Below are 19,287 nucleotides of genomic sequence, written 5' to 3' on the forward strand. Positions count from 1 at the left end.
ATGATTCCCGCTGATACACTACATGAGCAAAAGTGATTGAATAATTCTCAAATGTGCAGGTTGATAAACGGGTGCGTGCAGGAAGCTTAGCGCTGATGCTAATGGGTTAGCACGTGGAGATTGATAGGTACTCTTCTCAAACTGTCCCTGATGAGCCGCCATGCTGGGACAGTTGTCACTTAGCCGACTGTCTCTTACTGCCTGGAGACATTAACTGCATGCAGACAGGCAGATGGATGACAGCGCTGGCATCCCAGTGAGCCAATCCAGTAAACCAGTTCATGGCAATAAATGACTGGGTGGGGATCACACACCATTACATACTGAATAATCACATATTAGTCTCAGATCAATGAGGTTTAATGGCCTGTTTTCAGACTCATCACTTTTCAGTCACTCAAAATGTTTTCTTTTACATCTGTTTTTATTGCACATGTTATGTGAACATAAGGAACATGTATATCAAAAAACTATATGGCTTTTACATAAATAGGAAGGTGTGTGTGTCTGTGTGTCTGTGTGTCTGTGTGCGTGTGTGTGTTCTTCTATGGGCTTAAAATATTCATATGTATTCTCTTATTAATGTAAGTGAGGGAATTTTGAAAAGTGTGGACATTTTGGCTGGTCCTCACACATAAAGGAAGAAAGTATATTTCTCATTTATTCTTAGATATAGTCCCTCTGTTTTTGCTGTGTTTATGAGCTTATTGCGAGCTCAATATGTAAATAAAACATGTTAGTCATTCTTAAATGATTTGGGGCTCATAACTAATTCCCGCAGTTTAACTTCTGGCATTATGCCTGAAATGACCGTGAATTAATCATGAGCCAAATCTCACCTCAAACTAACCAAATATTCTTGTCATCTGGAATCTTTTGGAAATTTGTGTTTTGCGGCACATTTAAGGCACGTTAATGAGGACTTTTTAAGACATTGCTAAAGCCCATTTAACCAGATTCACGCAAACAACTCTGTATGTTATGCAGACATAATAAAATCTTCCTGTACTTTTTTTTCTTTTTTTTAATTTAGTCTAACTGAACTGCACATTCAGCCAAAAATCAAGCAGAAGAGTGATATGGAGCAAAAAAAAAAAAAAAGCTTACTAATTTGTACCTTTTATCATAAAGATACTTTACAAACTAGAGTGTGTGATATTAATATTTCTTGAACATTTTTCATAAATTAAATTAGGTACAATCTAAAAAAAGTTTTTAAGTCGAAGTTTAGATGGGAGCCGGCATGTTGCTAATGTCCAGATGTTACGCCTTGTATTCAGGCGCTTTTTCCACTAATTTCTGGATGTGTTTATTGTTTGTTTATTTTTTCCACTTTTTATGCATCATTTTTCCCTCAAGCGAGCGAGTCTGCGCGTCTTTGGATGCTCCCGTTCAGCGAAGGCCCGGGGTTAAAAAAGCCTCTGTGCTGCATTTTCCAATTGTTGAATTTAAAAGGGAGAAAATGATTGAAATGCTCTCAGGGTTTATTTCCTTGTTGTTCTGTTTGCTGCTTCCTCTGCCCTGATGCTTTTTCATAAAGCCCCTGGAATGATGCTCAGATGTCACTAATAAAAGAACAGGAGGGAAAAACCCAGTAAAGTGGGTCCAGAGGTTATGATCATAGCTTGGTATTACATCCATATCTATATCCTCCAAACATTTGAGTAAGACTTGCTTTGCATAATACAAATATGATATTTGATATTTCCTCAATTCCACTATTCATAATGGGAAAATGCAGGAAGGAGGATAACAGCTGGCAGAGGGGTTCTCATGTTCTATTAGACACGGGAGCGGGATGACGAGGTTTTTTCCCCAGTGGCTTTTGTTGTTCAAAGGAAGAGACCCATTAAGAGCAGTCAAAGGGACAATTAAAGTGATCAAAACTCTCTGTGAGTATTGACCAGAAGCAGGAGCGGTGTCGAAGGTGCCCGTCAAACAGGCCTCTGAGAGTTTGCAGGAGAGCTTCTGTCAAGTATGCCGGGGAAAAACACAACTGGGAGCCGGTGTGCAGCAGTGGCTTCGACACCAGCCTTTGAAGTGTGTGAACTTCGATTAATATAGGGTGGAAGTATGAACAACAGAGTTCATTTAACAATTCATTAGCACAACTGACATTATGCTCATGCAGCTTCCCTGCGTGAATTCTGATTACTTCTTTACTGGTCTGAAGCTGATTTATAAAAAAATTAAATACATTGAAATAACACAGACGATCGAAACCAACCTGGAGCTATATTTCCCGTTATTGTAGATGTGCCTGAAGAGGCCCCGGCTACATGGTCTCGCAATGGAAAGTCGATTTCGGTGTGACTCATTATTGGCGGTGAGGGTTAGTAAATAACAACGTGCACTTTGGGCGGCTCACGGCCCCCATCATCATAGTAAATCACACTGTTGTTTCCTCATATCATTAGAGAAGGTCAGAGCTAATTTAGGACATCGTGGTAAATGAGCGAGGAGCTCGGGATGAGCTGGGACGCTGGGGAGAGCAGATAAGCATTCAGCTTGGTTGCTATGGTGGTGCATGGCCACGAGGTCATCAGTGCAGACGCATGCACGGCTCTATGCAGCTATCTTTGTGTGACATTTACCCTGACTTTTACGCATTTATAACATAACCTGTCACAGATTACAGGCAATTCAATTCCAGTCAGTTGCACCCTAATTCATCCTAGATAAGAAGAAATGTGAATAAAATGTGTTAAAGGTGCTCATACAAGCTATTGAAACGCTTTTCTGGCGGCACGCTTTTCCATTACGTCTCCATCTTCATCACTAATTTTATTTTCCCTGCATTTATTCTCTTATGCCCAAAATAAAGAACAGAGCTCTTGTCAAAGAGGCTTATCTGGAGATCAGCTGGAGATCTTCAAGATAAAGATCTCCAGCTGATGTTGGCAGATGAAAAGGCAAACTGAGTGAAAACATGACCTTGCCATTCCCCTAACAGCAGAATGCTCTTCCTTTTTTTATCTAAAAATGTCTCCGAGTTACTGTAGCGGTGCTGTTGCAGTTCATAAAAGGTTTACAGACATGTGCCTGGAGCACAAATACAGGAAGTCTGTCACGCATTAAGGTAGGGAAAACATGGAGTCACAGAGCTGAAACACATTAGCCACATGTAAATCCATAACTGGAACAGATAACGTGGTCAACTTTAGAGAAGAGTGGAGGTAGGCAGTAGCTCTGCACCTCAAGGAAGGATCATTTAAGCCCAAAAAAGAGGGTCATTTCTGAGGAAACTTCAACACAGACGTCTTTGCTGCTAAAATATGTTATTACATCTTTGCCTTATCGCTCTGACTGACACATCTTCTATCTATAGAAGTCAGACTGGGTTGGGCGGGGGGGGGGGGTTGAACCGCTATCAGGAAAATTCTTCTCTTATAGAACTTTGGGAATATACAGAATAAACAATATATCTGAGTCAGCAGGAGGGATAAAGAGAGCAAAGACATATTTCCAACTACATTTGGAAGGAAATAAATTGGTGATGAGTCAGATAGGTATTTGGAACACAATCAATATTTTTAGCCCAGCTCGCTTGCCGCTGGGGTTCAGTGTAGCTGGCAAACAGCAGTACAGTTCTATGTTCTGTCGCCCATTAAAGCCATATGCAATTAGTTGATCGTGTGTGGTGAAGTAATCCGGTGTGGATTAAGATATTCATATAAACTCAAATATTTGGTATTTTCTGTTTGAGTTTCATAGCCTTTAACCCAAACTATAAAGTCTTTGTAAAAAAATAAAAAAAAATAAAAAGCAGCTGTTCAAATACACATTTACACTCTAACGTGTTTTCTGTCTGGTTGTGAAGTCAAAAAGTAAGTTTCTTCGCTGGACAGACGCTCGGCTTCACTATTATTCACCTGGGTAGAAGAACACACACCACAGGAGTCCAAGCCCCTGCTTCAACCATCATCGTACCTCCTCCCGATTCTCACTCTCATACCAGCTGTTCCTCAACACAATCATCACTTCCATCCAGCTCTTCTGCATCAGCTGTTAGTTTCTCCTCCCTGAGCTCCATTTCCCCCGAGAGCGGCCGACAGCAGAAATCTTATCAACAAGAAAATATTGCAAACTGTTTCCCACTGTTTCCAGGAGAATTCTCACCTGCTGCCGCACAAATGAAATCCATTTAACACTTTGCCTATTTGATTGTTGAGAAGCAGCCCTTCTTCAGTGATAGCTCCGTTAATTGGAGTCATTTGCTTTGTAGTGCTTGTTTCAGTCAAGTGGAACATTGTGTTGTTGAACTCCCGGAGCCGCGACTCTTCCTCTGCAGTAAAAAAAAAATGTGTTAACGTCATATTTTGAGATATCCTATGATCGACTGCAACAAAGCGAAACAATAATTTTATAATAAATGTGCTTCCCACTAAGTCAGTGTGTTTTCTACTGGTATTAGATGTCTTTATACCCATGAAAAGATTCTAATAATAAGCTCAAATGGACCAATCAGTGCATTGGTTCAACTTTCTGAAGTTATAGGTGACAACTAACCACACATTTGCATTAGGCTCCATCTCATTTGAAAAACAAAATGCTGCACATTGAAATATTTAGGCAGAGTTAAATGAGACCTGATAGTCCTGTTAATTATGCAAAAAAGAAAATATAGTCTGCAAGTTTTATCACAAAGCATAAACAATGAGGCTCAGAGTTGACACGTTTTCCAAAGAGAGTGGATTCCTTGCATAAATCAGACGCACCTTTAAAGAACGCACCTTTACAGAGGATGTAAGTGTTCCTGCAGTGCAACACTTACATAGAGAAGCATGAGTGGAATCATCATTCCGTATGCATGACTTGACTAGTTTTAGGATTATTATTTTTCCCAGTAGAGTAGTACTTGGCAACTGTCGGCAGATGAGATATTAAAGCTTTTCATCCCGAACGATAATGAAAAGAGAAGAATACATGTCCTCTTAATGGAGGAAGAGCCATGAGACGCATCAGGAAATCAACCTGGGATAACGCTCAATATTGAAGAGGGACTTTGTAAGATTCCCAGACCCACGATTAAAAAAGTTTGGGTCCCAAACATTGCCTGTCAATTTCCCAGAGAGCCCACTGTGCTGAAACCCAACTGCTATACTGTATGTTGCTAACATGTCCAAAGGCGTGGGTGGATACAGTCAGAGCCATGAACACTGAGACAAAGACCAAGATGCCCGTGGACACATTTACTGATGTCTGTCTAACGGATTTTGCATAAAGGTGCCCTTTTTGGATGCCTGAGCCAGGTAGGAAGATGTCTATTCAGGCACCCGTTTTCATTTCATCCTCTTCAAAATGACATTTTCTGATTTGCACTGGAAAAAAAGAACTATTTAAAACCAAATCTTTGGCTGCCAAGCAACCATGAATCCAATCTTACACTTTTCCTGTTCAACTTTCATTTATTTTGGGTTGATTTTGGCATTGGCGGCACTGCTTGGCAAACAGTACAATGTTCCTGTAGGACTTATTAGCCCCCTTTTTGTACCAGCATTGGTGTAATAAAGACATTACGAGAGTTGTAAATGCACTAGTTGAGACTCGAAAGTGTAAAGACAAGTAGGGTGGGTGCAAGGATACTTCCTGAATCCAGATAAATGTTGGATACATCTGCAGGCACACACAGTGGGCCAAGGCGGTCTGATCAGTCCTGAGACACGAGAGGGCAGCTCAAAGCTAATGTTGTGTGATGTCCAGCTGCTGGCTCAAATCTGCTGCGGCCATCTGTTTTGCCTTGCTAGTTTAAAATGTTCTCATTCTGACACCAAAGAAGACTTGTGTTCTAATTTGCTTACAGACAGGTTTCCACAGCCTTTCAGTGACTCTCCCGGGATCTTACAGCTCAGTGAGGTAAACAGCCGACAAAAACACTTTCCATTAGATTTAAGTGCCAATAAAAATGTTGTGACACATCGGTCATGGATGGATCAGTGACTCGGAGCTGCCTGATCTAAGTTTGATAAATGTTGTTTTGCATTTAGTAAAGGTCATGTCTGTGTTCTCCAGAATGAAAGTCCTTTCCTTCAGAATTTATTGCGAATTAACCCTCTTAAAAAGACGGTATGAGACCACCTGCAAATCATATTGATAGTTAAAGATTCCTGTTAATAGTCCCATCATGAAAAGTCCCATCATAAAAATGGCTGATTTATTTGCACTAGTTTGACTTCTTAACGTGTAGATTTTAATTTCTGGCTGTTAAATGTGTAACATGAGCTAAAACACCTGCCACATCTGTCCTTTATACCACTGCTGTGATCATGAAATATATATCTCAGTTAAATAACAGCCAAGAGTCAAACCTAATTTTCCTCCATCATTTATTTTAGAGGAAAGACACTTTTAAATGCACCAAAGTGTTGGCAGTTCAGGTTTCTGGAGAGAAATGAGTGAATTTACCCACCTGAATTCAAGTAGAAGACACTTCATTGACTCAGAGATCCATAATTCTGGTGTGCTATTAAATAACGAGGTCCTGTGACAGATACGGCCTGATACCAGACAGTGAATAGGTGCATTCCAAACATTTTGCCTGTTGTTGGCGTCACCCTGCAACATTATTGTAACAGAACAGCCAAATATCTGTTTATGGCAAAAATAAAGACAGAATCGGAGGCTGCAAAACAAGCAGATGTGAACGTGTATTTGAGTTTGGTTCTCCTCATTTGCCACTTTCCAGAGCAATGAAGCATACATAATTGCCAGTATTTCCACTACTAATTATAGAGCTGTTGGCATTTGCTTCTTTCATCATTTTCTCTTTTTTTTTTCTTTTTCTATGTCCCGGAGGTGGGGATTTTTTATTTATTTATTTTTTGTTAGAGAAAGACTCACCAGAGCTTTTAAAGATGCTTCTTGAACATCTGCACATTGCACAGGCAATTTGAGATAAGTCTCACACAGGGAAGGTTAATTAGCAGTATGGATCAGGCTTGATGAAAACATGGAGTGGATATTGAGATGTAAAAGCACTGATTTGATCTATTAAATGCAGCTTTTATTTTATGATTACACTTCCGTGAGCTCCTTTTATAGCCCCGACTGCGAGCATCTGCACTGCAACTGTCTAAAAAAAATGCTCCCTAATTTCATTTCTTCCTTTTTTTTCTTTTTTACACCTCACACGCTGGAAGCGATTGGGTGTAACATGTGATCAGGGTGTTTGAAAGAGCCATTCTATCTTGCTTGGCTGCTCCCTTCCCACTCTATGCGGAAAGGTTTGACTGCTGCAAGAGCTAAATGAGACTTCACGCCCTTGTTTTTCAGCAAGATTCCTTCGCTCCCTGTCATGTTCTTCTTTCACTCTCCTCTTGTCTTCCTCTCCTCTACTCCCCGCAACGTTGCACGCTCACATGTGCACAAAACGAAAGCCCTGGAGGGAAATCTCAGATGCACAGATGGCACAAAATTAAACTGAAAATCAAATTAAATGAAAACAAATTTAGAAAGTAAGTTTGGTGAAGTGCAGCATTTGTTTCCAACTGCACGTCGTGTGATTTATAGCAGGTGTTTGCAGCCTTGGTGTGAAGTTAGAATCAGCTACTGTATTAATTAGCCTTCCAGAGAGTGATCCACCAACCTTCCCACATTTGTTTTAATGAATGGGTTGATGCTCAAATACAGACTTTTGTCTCATTTTTCCCGAAAACACCTGAGTTCTTAACAGATTCTACTTCCTTTTGCTTGTAATGGAATAAAAAAGGCTTTTTTTTTTAAAGAGGGAAATGTGTGCACAAGGACAAAGATAAAGTATTTTGCTAAAATACAACAAAATACAGTTTTGAAAGTTCTTGTTGAAGGTGCACTTTAAGCTTGAAAGGAACAGACACTGAAGAATGCATCTCCTCTGTTATGGTTATAGAGCTGATGACACCCCCCACCCCCCAACACTACCTCCACTACTATCTTCTGCTGTTGATTAGATGAATAATGTTTTTAAAAAAAAGCATCTGCTTTACTTTTTCATTAAAAATGTGTGAACATTAATGCTTCCACCCTGATTTGCATGAATTCCAATTAAAGGTGAGGCTTCTTTTACTCGTTACTGATTCATTTATTGCAGGTGCCCCTTTCATCCTGTACACTATTCTTCATTACGCTTCTTCAATAACAGCCCTGATGTTATCAATTCTTGTCCAGCAAATTGAATAAAACACATAGTTTTTCTGTTCAAACAAGGACTGGGGGAGGTGTTCCCTAAAGGGCTGTAGTACATGTTGTTGATGTGTAAGTTTTCCTGTCCTGGAAGTCTTTGTGTGATAGAAACACTGCTGTCACAGATGGAAACTGTTGTCTGTCCTCTCAGAAGTCTTTCTTTTCTTTGCTTACACTGATTTTCTTGACGTCTGTTTGCTACAATGATAATATGTATCCTTTATTCATACAGGTGAGTCAGTAAGGAGTCAGTGGGCCAACCTAACCCATAGAAAACAGGGTAACATCATCACTGATAAAATCCTAAAAAATTCACAAAAACAAGGGCTTTAATTGAATGTTGCAACAACAACATGACAGATTAAGGATTGATTTAAAGTTGCTCACAGACTCACGGACTTGTCTGTTTTACACATCTGGTGGCTGAACACTGAGAGCTCCAATCTTCTGCCATTAGCTTCTGAGCTGTTCCAAAGTAGCTGCTAAGGGAGAAGTAAATCCTTCTCATTTAGTTTGTTGCAACCCAAACTGGCAGCCATTCAGTCACTGAAGCCCAGTCCTCCTGGATCTGACTATCTCATTTTCCCGGGAAGCCAGCATTAATACTCCTACAGTTGCAACTGCAGTTCAGTCTCAACCTGCTGTGACCACTGAGTGGCTCCACTGAAGCACACTGGGGTTAATTGCCGTTGTCAAGGACATCTTGACCAAAGCTGCTCTGCTCAGCTACAGCTGCGTCTGTCTGTGTTTTGATAAAATTACAGAGGACAATTCCCTGAACTTGCAAGCTGATATGGGAAAAACAGCAGAGAGATAACGAAAAAAGAGTCCTGTGATGAGATCCGAATGAAGGCCAAAGGATTGGTGTTTAACTGCCATCCAGTTTACCCTTGAAACCAGCACTGAGGAACGAAATATTAGCGTCTTCAGAATATTAAAAACACTCAATATCCAACCTGATCTTTTCTGTAAAACACCATTTGTGGCTTCATACAACCCCTAAATCTTGCAGTTAAATAATCCCATATTATGCAGCCAGATTAATTGATTAAGGCTTTTCTGACGGACAGTGTGAGTGTCGTACAGCTATGCAACAACAAGAAAAGAAAGGCTCTCACAAAGACATGCAGGCGGAATACTTAGCATTCTTCATAGCCTTTCCTTTCACAACATAAAGTCGTTGAGACACGTATGCTTTCATCCTTGATAAGAAGTAATGGGCCATTCAGCAGATGACTATGAACCTTCAACATACCTGAAAATGAAAGACTGCCATCATCATGGCCTACCAGTCACACATCTGTGTCTGGCTCCATTAAGTCCAGCCATTTCTTTCATTTACTTGTTATGATCTCTGACAGCTCCTCTTGATGATTATGCGTGGAGTCTCGGCCAGGGACGTGTTGAGAGACGGTGCTGCTAACCAGGCCCTGGCAGTACAATAACCTAAACTAATGAACCATCCCGAGGAGCTGGATGAAATCAACAGTCCTGCTGCAAACGTGGCAGGTTCTTCAATAATTGACGCTTTTGTTCCCTCTATGCTTGATGTCTGCTCAAATATTTTGTTAGAACATGAACCGCAACAAAGTCCATGCCAGCATAAAGGGTCGAAATGATCTCCTATACAATCATCTAAAAGAGCATCTCGATCATTTCTATAGAACCTCCCGATGACCTTCTGAGAATACAGGTTATAAATCGCTATACAGTAGAAGCATCCTGTGTCCGGTAGGATTCATCTGGCAGAGGCAATGGTTTATTTACAGTTCCAGTTAATGAGGAAACATTTAATAGTCATCATATGGTTCATTTTAATGAGTCTCTTGCTCAGGCCTGAGAAGCATTAACTGTTCAGTGCAGACAGTTAACAAATACTGTAGAAAGAAACAGATTAGAAACAAATTAGCCAGCATATTCCAGCATCTACGCTCTGTCTGAACCACACTGACGCTGTCATTTCTAACTAGCACTTTGAATTTTTTTAAAAGATGGCAAAGGGAGGGTAAGCCAGATTTATCTTTATTACCTCTCTGAGGAATTTTATTTATTTATTACACTTATGACAAAATGATCTCAAAAGAGATAATCGCTTCATTACCAGAAGTAATTATCTTTGAGTACAAATTAGGGCATCTCAGTTCTGCAGAGGCAGGCACTTCTTTATCACATATTTTACTTTTCCACTGATTGTCTCAGCTCCACTCTCTCCCACTTTTGGTGGTTGTTGGTGCTGTTGTTGCCCCTGACAACCTTGATCCTGCTTGCACTTTCCTACATATGCAGGCTTGAAATGATCAAAGATCTCTTCACCCTTTAGGAAATATTGCCCGTAGCCAGATTTAATTGTCCGTCCATCTTGACAGCAAAAAGATGAGGTTGGAATTTTTTTCTTTCATTAATACACACACACACACACACATTCACATTTTCACAGGTTGTCTGCTTCAAACAGATTTTTTTCCTCATAAATTAACTCTGGTGTGGAACACAGTTTAAATCTTACTTTGTTTCACATAACTTAAATTCTGCTGGAAGAAAATAAACTCCAGATGAACAGTGGCCTGGGAAGGAGGAAGGATTCGCGAAAAGATGCTTCTGATCTCTTTATTCCTGAAATAATTTGTATGGTTTGGCAACCACAGCGGCATCATCCCTTATCAGCATCTGCCAAAAGCCAGGCAGTGGCCTCATGGGTGCAAAATCTCTGTGAAATAATGTTTCTCATCACCCGCAAGAACGGAAGAAGAGCAGAGAAGAGGGGGGTAAAAGGAGGATCGGGTAAAGGTGGAGCAGAGGGGATGATAGACAGGAGATATAACCGAAAGTCTGAGTCAAACTTTTGACTTCTTCAAAAGAAAAGAGATCATGTCAAGCCAAGAAAAAAGGAAATAAAACTGGGCAGCAAACCAGGGTTGGAAGGTATTAGACTAGAGAGGCTGTATGCAGGTTTAAAAGGCAGAATTCTGAGTAGAAACACTCAGAATTACACTTTGAAAACACTTTACAGGAGCCTTCAGAAGAAGCATTCAATTCATTTCAAGTTAGGATGTAAGATGTTCTCTCTGGGTGCACATTTGTTTCCAAGGAGGGTTTTTTTTTTTTGTAGCCTGAAATGATGAAGATAATTTAGTTTGCTGTTGTCGGTCACCTGTACGTGATGTATACTGCTGGTTTCTATCCGAATGGAACATCAGGAGGGAGAGACGAAGCACTTGGAGACACCTGAAATAATAGCCTTGCCCCTCTATGCGCTGCATCACAGAGAGCCTCGCCAGCTTTAACAGTCCTGTCGTGCCAAATGCTAACATCCCCCTATCAGCATTCCTGAGGTGAAAAGTTGTGTATAAATCAGCTTATCTTTGAAGTCTATTCTCTTGATGCACAGCGGTTTAAGAGCTTTGAGTCCACCTGTCTCTCCTCAGGTAGACAGAAGGGAAAGAGGCTGTCTCTCCACTGCAGACATTGAACAATGCAGCAATGTAAGAAACAACCCACGCTGCAGTTTAGGACGCTATATCCGCATATGAAATATGTTTAGCCAAAAGATTGTGTTAAAACCCAGTTGGATCTTTGAGACATTTTGACATCATCACATCAACATCTTGGACTTCACTTCCCTCCATCATGGTTGCTGCAGTAGAGGGCAGCAACAGCCGACAGTACGGCCAGACATCGTTGTCGATGTCACTGCGCTGTAGTTTAGAAGTCATCACGGGGGCCAGGCTAAACACACTGACCTTTGTGTTTTGCTGTTAAATTGACTTCTGTTAAAGGGCACCGCCCCTTAGATAAATGCCACGATGCACTGTGCGTCCTGTTTGTCCCTTGCTGAGCACGACCGTCTCTTTTTTCAAGTCTGCTGTATCATTCAATAAAGTTCTCTGTCTATGAATGTCAAGTGTGTCTGGGTTTCCAGGGCCTGCACAAACGTCGCTCAGGTGCTCCTTAAATATCAACTGTTGACGCAGCACTCTTTGGTCCTAAATTTGGCATTCTGCAGCATTAGCGTGCACAATTATAATGGGTTTTTTTTCTTCCTGGGAAATTTGTAGAAGGTTTAAACATATGCGAAAGAATTGCTCCAGAGTGGGGATGCAATGTGTAGTAGCAAAACAGGAGCAGTTTTTGGTTCTCGGTAATAAAAAGGCCAGTAATCACTTCCTGTTTACTTTTTATTAAAAACGACTGTAAACTAAATTACAGGTAAACTGTGGAAAATAAGGATCTCAAACATTAAAACAGCTAGTGAATTAATACAGGCAGTTAGAAAGCAAAGGAAGATCTTAAATGATAGATTTATTCTACTGGGTAATTACACACACACACACATACACACGGCCCTGTTCCCAGTTGCTCTACACGACACCAAAGCACCATGGTTCCTCTTCCACGGTCCCCAGCTGGCTTCCCTTTGGTAACTCCAGACCTTGATGAGCCCTAGCTTGTCATGGAGTGTGGTTTTCTAACAGAACAGAGAATGTCAAAGTGGTTTTTTAAACCAACCTTATATTTAGGACTGTAACTGGAACCTTCAGAACTGTTGAGAGGAACTTTAATACGGATGATCAAGCGCATGTCGCACACAGGTTGGTCCCTGTTGGTCTGAGCCACTGTTCATTACAAAAGAACGCCTCTTTAAATAATGCTAGGTGCCATAAGTAAAACACACTGCCCGAACAACCTGGGAGGGGTGGAACAAGCTTGTGGGAGTGTGCATGTATGCTGAGTTCTACATGGCTGCTCTTCCTTCTGTGGCTGTGCATTAGATATTAATTGACTTAAACTTTTATAACCATCCTCCTGTTCTGTTCATTAACAAAATCCCTATGCCATTACTAATTTATTTCACATCTCTCTAAGTCACCAGTTTTTCATAAAAAAATAGTTTAGCTCGGTCATGGAAATTTCTTAAGAATAATCTCCATATTGTGAGAAATCACTTTGTTTTGTTCTCTGAAACTGGGTGCAGACGTAGCGTGCCGCCGGGCATACAGAGCAACATACATCAAAGGGGTATTCACATTCAGTCCTCCCTAAAACCTCTGGGAATTCATTCATAAAAGCCTCGCAGCGACGCTTCGGTCTAGGCAGGGAATCTTGGGGAAAAACCTGAGAAGGAAGACAGATGGCTGACAGAGACCGAGGCGAGACGGAGCCTCCTCGTAACGCTGCACCGCCTGAAATACTGTCTCGCCCTTCCCCGAGTGTTTCATCTTACAACCAACACCGACTCACACAGAGCCATTAGCAACAGCTAGCCTAATTGCAGCAAACACAGACTCGTTGCCAATGTCTGGTCACACAAATAGACGCGGGGAAGCCTACACGGATCCCACCCGGCTCGACTGCGTGAGCAGCAAGTCACAGCGCTGAAGCTTTACTGGTATTGGGTGCAGAGACTCGTGACTCCTTTTGCAGCACATAAAAAGTGTTTTGTGTTTTAGTGCAGCGTGTGTATTAGCCCCATGTGAATGAAGGTTGTGACAGACCCATTACTATCTGGGTCAGAGGGTACGTTGCTCTGCTGAGCCTCATCCATCTCCTCTCATACAGCAGATGCATCAGGGGACCCACCACAAAAGCGTTGACCCATTCCTATCAGATACACACACTCCCTCGCACATGGCAGTGCGGTCCTGAGCTATCTGGTGTGACAGCTGTACTCTAGTGGTACCATCTCTATTCCTTGTTCAACTCTGCTCAGACGCTGCGGAGCCCCTGCGTCCCCCCCGCCGATCAATAAAGTGACAAATTGATAAAAATGGCTGTGATAGGGATGAATAGCTACGGCTTCTCTTCCCTGGCCCTCTTACAACTGAAATAAGAGTTGATATTAAGGACATATAGAATGCTGATACAGTCGGTAACCCTGACACTACCGCAAATTGAAAAGAAAACATCCATTGAAGCCATTTCTTTTCACTCCAGCTGTGTGTTTTATAGATATGCAGTTTTCTGGCTTTTGATTTTCTCATACATCTCTCCATTATATCCCTTTGGAGCTTTAAATAACAAAAAAGATTCTGTGTGATCTGCAGGTTCTCACAAACGTTCCTTGTAAAAAGAGCAGCACCCTTTTTTCCCCCTCTCACGCCTCTCCAGCTGTCTCTCATCATCAGGACGATGGCTGCCGACATCTTTACTGCAGAAAACCAATTTATCCCATACTCTGTTTATTCCGAGCCCCTGCTCTCTACCAGTTTCCTACAGCCCACTGTCGGCCGGCCTCACCTGCCCACATAGGCCGACTGAGAGCCATCATTTCAGAAATGTTGCTGAAGTTGTTTTATTGATTGAAAGGGAAACCTTATTTATTGGTGCCTAAGTACTGCTGATGATAGATGAGGTTAGTGGGTGGTTTGTGGCCAACATTTGCTCTGGTGAAGCCATGGGTTGTCTCTAATGCAGACCGTTAAATAGGATGTGGTTTTTCCTTTTTACACTAATCTGATAGAACTGACCACGAAGTTGAGTTGCTTTTACCTGGTAGACAAAGGGATCTGGGTAGCAAACTCTGACATTCAACACCTCATTTTAAAAGGTTTCCTGTCATTTACCGGCCCTTGTTGAGATAGGGAGGACCTACGTATTAGAGATCATGTTCAAAGAAGGTGGTCCCAGAATTGCCCACAACGATAAGGAAGGTAGAGGGAAAAGTGCAAACAACAACAAAAGGTGGTCCCTAGAATTATTAGAGTCTAGGAAAATGGAAGAGAGGCTGTCGTCTCCTATTTAGCTCAGGAACCCTTTGGTTTCCTCTCAGAGCAGCTGAGTACAGAGTGGGAAGAAGTGGAACAAGTATTTAAACTTGAACATACTGAGTTGTGATTAAATGCAAATATGGGTGTTGAATAAAAGTGACCACTGGTGTGTTGGACAGTTTAGATGACCCATCTTAATGCTTGCAAAAAATGAAACGGAATTTGAAATTCTCCAACCGAGCCCAAGATAATGGGGAAAAGATTGAACCAGCAAAGCATCCATCTCACTCCCTCAGCAGTCTGAGATGGTTCAGCCTGTCCATTGTGACACTTGAACGCCAAGGCCTTGTTTCACCTTCAGCACATCCATTCAACATCTCCAACTCAACTTCGCAGCACTGCAAATTTCACATTTCATTTACACACTTGTAATGTGTTGGCGGCTCTGAATTAGTACATTTTTAACAGCTTTCACACATGCTTCTCTGCCATTTTGAACTATTCATTGCTCCACTCTTCATCTGTGCCATAACCACACACACCAAACAGTTAATTTCACCTCATATAGAAACAGGACCAGTGGAACGCTTTAAAAGATTTGATGATGAGCTGAGGATACAAACACTGACCTCAGGCTAGTGCTGAATCTAACCTGCGAGAACATTCATAACGCCGCTTTGCTGCTCTCATCCATCAGTATACGACCTTCCTCTGAAACCAAATTATTCATCTAGAAAAGATGAAAGTTTGCATCAGAGAGTAAAGGAAAAGTTATGAGGCGACTTTAAACTAAGCAAATCTGCAGGCTATATGAAGTTGGAGGGGAAAGAAGGTGGGACAGAAGGAAGGGGGGGTAAACCACAGAGAAGACGAGGGCTGCATCAGTGGAGAGAGAGTGGGAAAGAGAGAGATGCAGCTCTGGTGTGACGGTGCCCATTTAAGCCAGCCTGACAGCAGAAATCATCCACACTGTCAGTCCAGAGGAGTCAGCTCAGGATATAATGGGAATGAAGGGAACGTAAAAGATGTATGAGCGAGAGAGGGAGAGACAGAGCGAGAGAACCGGAGAGAGAGGGAGAGTGATAATTGCAACAGGGGTGTCTGGTGATGCAGAGAGACAGAGGTTGTCTGTATTTTGGTTTAATCATTGCTTCTTCCTTAAACATCTGTCATCTCCAGTGGATCATTTTTCACCGGCTGACTTATTTGGGCCATGACGCAGCAGCTTTGTCACACTGGAGAAATCTGCTGCTGCTGCCGCCGTGTCCAAACCTCTGACTCCTCTTCACACTTCTTCAGCCATCCCAGTATTGTTTCCTTGCATTACTGTGGTGAGACTATGATTGCTTACCTCATTTGATCATTGATTAATGACGCAGGATCCATCTAATCTATATCGAATCATTTAAAATGTGCTACCCTCTGGCGTTCTTGAAGTATCGTGCTGCAAGTGATACATTATCCTTATTACATCCCAGGTATGTTGCCATAACACCAAATGAAATTTATTTGCATCTTGTTTGAAACCATATGTCACTTAAATAGGAATAAAATCTTTTTTTAACCCAGTCACGTTGAAAATTGGACAAATTTTCTGCATAACGGTCTGTAATTTATGAAAATAATTGCAGTGATAAGTGTGGTGGAAGTAAATATTGGGGCTCTAGAAACACATGATAAATGGAATTTGTTGAATTACCTTGGCAAAAATGAACTTTTTAGAGCTTGTTATGCATTTATGTAATCATGTGATTCCGCGAATGACACAAATACCGTGAGGACATCCTTCTTGTGATCCGTCTGCCCTAAACTTGAATGGAGATAAGGTATCAAAAGACACTAGAAAAAGCGAATCCAGCCTCACATCTGTTGGGAACTTTGTTCCTCTCAAGGCTGCGGCAGAAGAGTGACTTCAAAAGCTAAAGCATGCGACGCATTCTGAGACATTATTAGCCTGATCCCTGTGAGGTCACCGCATGCATACTGCTATGAGGACCAGCAAAAAGCTCTCACAACCAAACACGCCCAATAATCAGCCTCAGTCTTCTGTCATGCTGTTTTTTATAGAATGGGCACAATTTGTTTGTGCTCCAATTTATTGGTTAATTCTCAATTTTAATGCTCCAGTTTTCTGCTTATCAATTGCATTATAATTGGAAAATTAATTTGCATGTTTGACATTGATGTGCTGAAGGCAAGAAGAGAGAAACAATGCAATTTCCTGTTTCGAGGGCAGGGTTCCTGTTTCTTCGGCATCATTAGTTGTCATGGCCAAAATGAAAATTAAATAAAATACCTCCTCCACCAGATAAAAACACTCATGTTGGAAAAGCTGCATGGATCAATAGCACAGAGGAGAGCAGAGTATTCCAGGGATTTAATTTAATTTAGTGTACCTGCAGTATTCAGCCTAAACAAATCCATATTTTCAATCCACATATATTTCGGAGTTATACATTGGAGGACATTACCTGTCATGAAAAATAAAAACAGAACCAAGCTAGAGGCTTTACCTTTAGGTGCATAATAGTAGGGTGGGAAGGTTAAGCATATTGATTAAAGTGCGAGACTTAAAACATATTCATGTTTTATTACCGAAGCTAAAAATCCTCATATTTGGAAGGAATTCACTATTATTTTCATCTTTTCTGTCCTCCTCTCCTCTCCTCTGCTCTTTAGCATCTCTCCACTCCATCTCCTGTGTTCTATTTCCATGTCTGTCTTTTTCACCCCGATGTCTCCTCTGTTTTTACACCCTCCTCCTCCCACTCCTCCCAGCTCCCTCGTTCCCACTGTAATCAGAGCTGCAACCGAGCGGTGTTTACAGGGTCCTCCCAGGGGCCTGCCAGTGTGACACATTTGCTTTACAGCTCACCTCAACCTCCATTCCCTCCACTTACTTTGGTCAGATTACAGGGGAAACAACAGAAAATATTTGCCTCGATACACACAGCCAGACACATCTCCACTCTCAAATCTCCCCCCACCCCCTGCCACGCTCCCTCAGCCATGCTAGACCAGTCGGAGGCCGTCTTATCTCTCTGATCAAATGGAACCTCCTCACTCAGGGCATCTTTGGTTGCACAGCAGAGCTTCGGTAAGTCTGTCAGAGCTCGTCAGACGGAGTTAAATTATTCTATTTCAGTCACAACCCACTGTGGGTCAGGTAAACCAAAAACAAATTCGGGGCTGCAAATGTTTTTCAAGAGGTTAGAATTCTTCAACCAACCAGACTTGCAAAAACAAATACATGATAACACTGAAGGCTTCCAATCATCTATGAGAAAGTACTTAGTTAGGTGTGGAAGAGCCACATATTTGGTTCTAAGCTAGAGTCCCTTACTTTGGGGAGGATGTTCACATGGCTTTTGCATGCTCATTATATCTAGCACTGCCAAGCGCAGTATGTAGCACGCCGTCGAGTCATTCAAAGTGCAAACAGTTTAAACAGAAAAGCAGATATGAACACTGTTGAAGCTCTTGCTGTAATTTATGTAGTTATGCCAAGGCATCTGCAATGCATCCTGCAGTTTTCCATCATCAGTGTCATAAATAAACTGATAAGGAACACAAGCACATCTGGATCAGATTAGGAAGGAGACGGCTCGATTATTATTATTATTATTACAACATCACTTCTTTGGTGCAGTAACACACACTCTGTGTGTGCACTTACTCAACCCCATTTTTTATATCTTAGCATTGTTTGATCTTGTTAACATACAGTATGTTAAATAACGTGACGGAGAGTCACTGGTTATAGCAACAATGTTTCCAACATATTGCTTTAATGTCAGGAAATTGGCACTACACGAGCAAAGAGCTGCTTGGAGAGCAAAGGACAAAGAGTGTTGGTCTTGATTGGAATCAGCTGTGACACTCTTTGTAATTGGCTATTCCTTCTTTTTACCACCCCGTCAGATTGCTCCCCAGGGATAACCTTGTGGTCATTTTCACCCAAACACCAAGAACAGACCATCTACCTCCATTTTCAGAAATACTGCTTTTAATGTATCGAGTGTAACACCGCCTCAGGTTATCCTCAAAACCGCGACGACAACACAGACAACAGTTGGGGCTTTTGTCTTGTCTACTCGTGTCAGCCTCAGATGGGCTGATTGATGCTGGAACTGACTGATTGCTCTTGAGGGAAGGTGGTAATTTCTCTGTCACATTGTGACTGATTATAGCTCTGAAATATGTCAGTGTTCCAACTCCATCAGAAGTTTTTGACAGGCAGCTTTGACGTGCATTCACACAGGCATGCAGACAGACAGACAGACAGACACACAGACACGCAGCTACAAGGAGCCATGTTGAGTCACAAAAATGTTTCTCACTGTCTGCTGTAATGACACCTGCATGCTGTAGAATGCCAAACCATTACTGGAGATAAACACAGTGTCTCCTGCTACCACCTGCT

Source organism: Takifugu rubripes, chromosome 16 (genome assembly GCF_901000725.2).
Source record: "Takifugu rubripes chromosome 16, fTakRub1.2, whole genome shotgun sequence".
Lineage (NCBI taxonomy): Eukaryota > Metazoa > Chordata > Actinopteri > Tetraodontiformes > Tetraodontidae > Takifugu > Takifugu rubripes.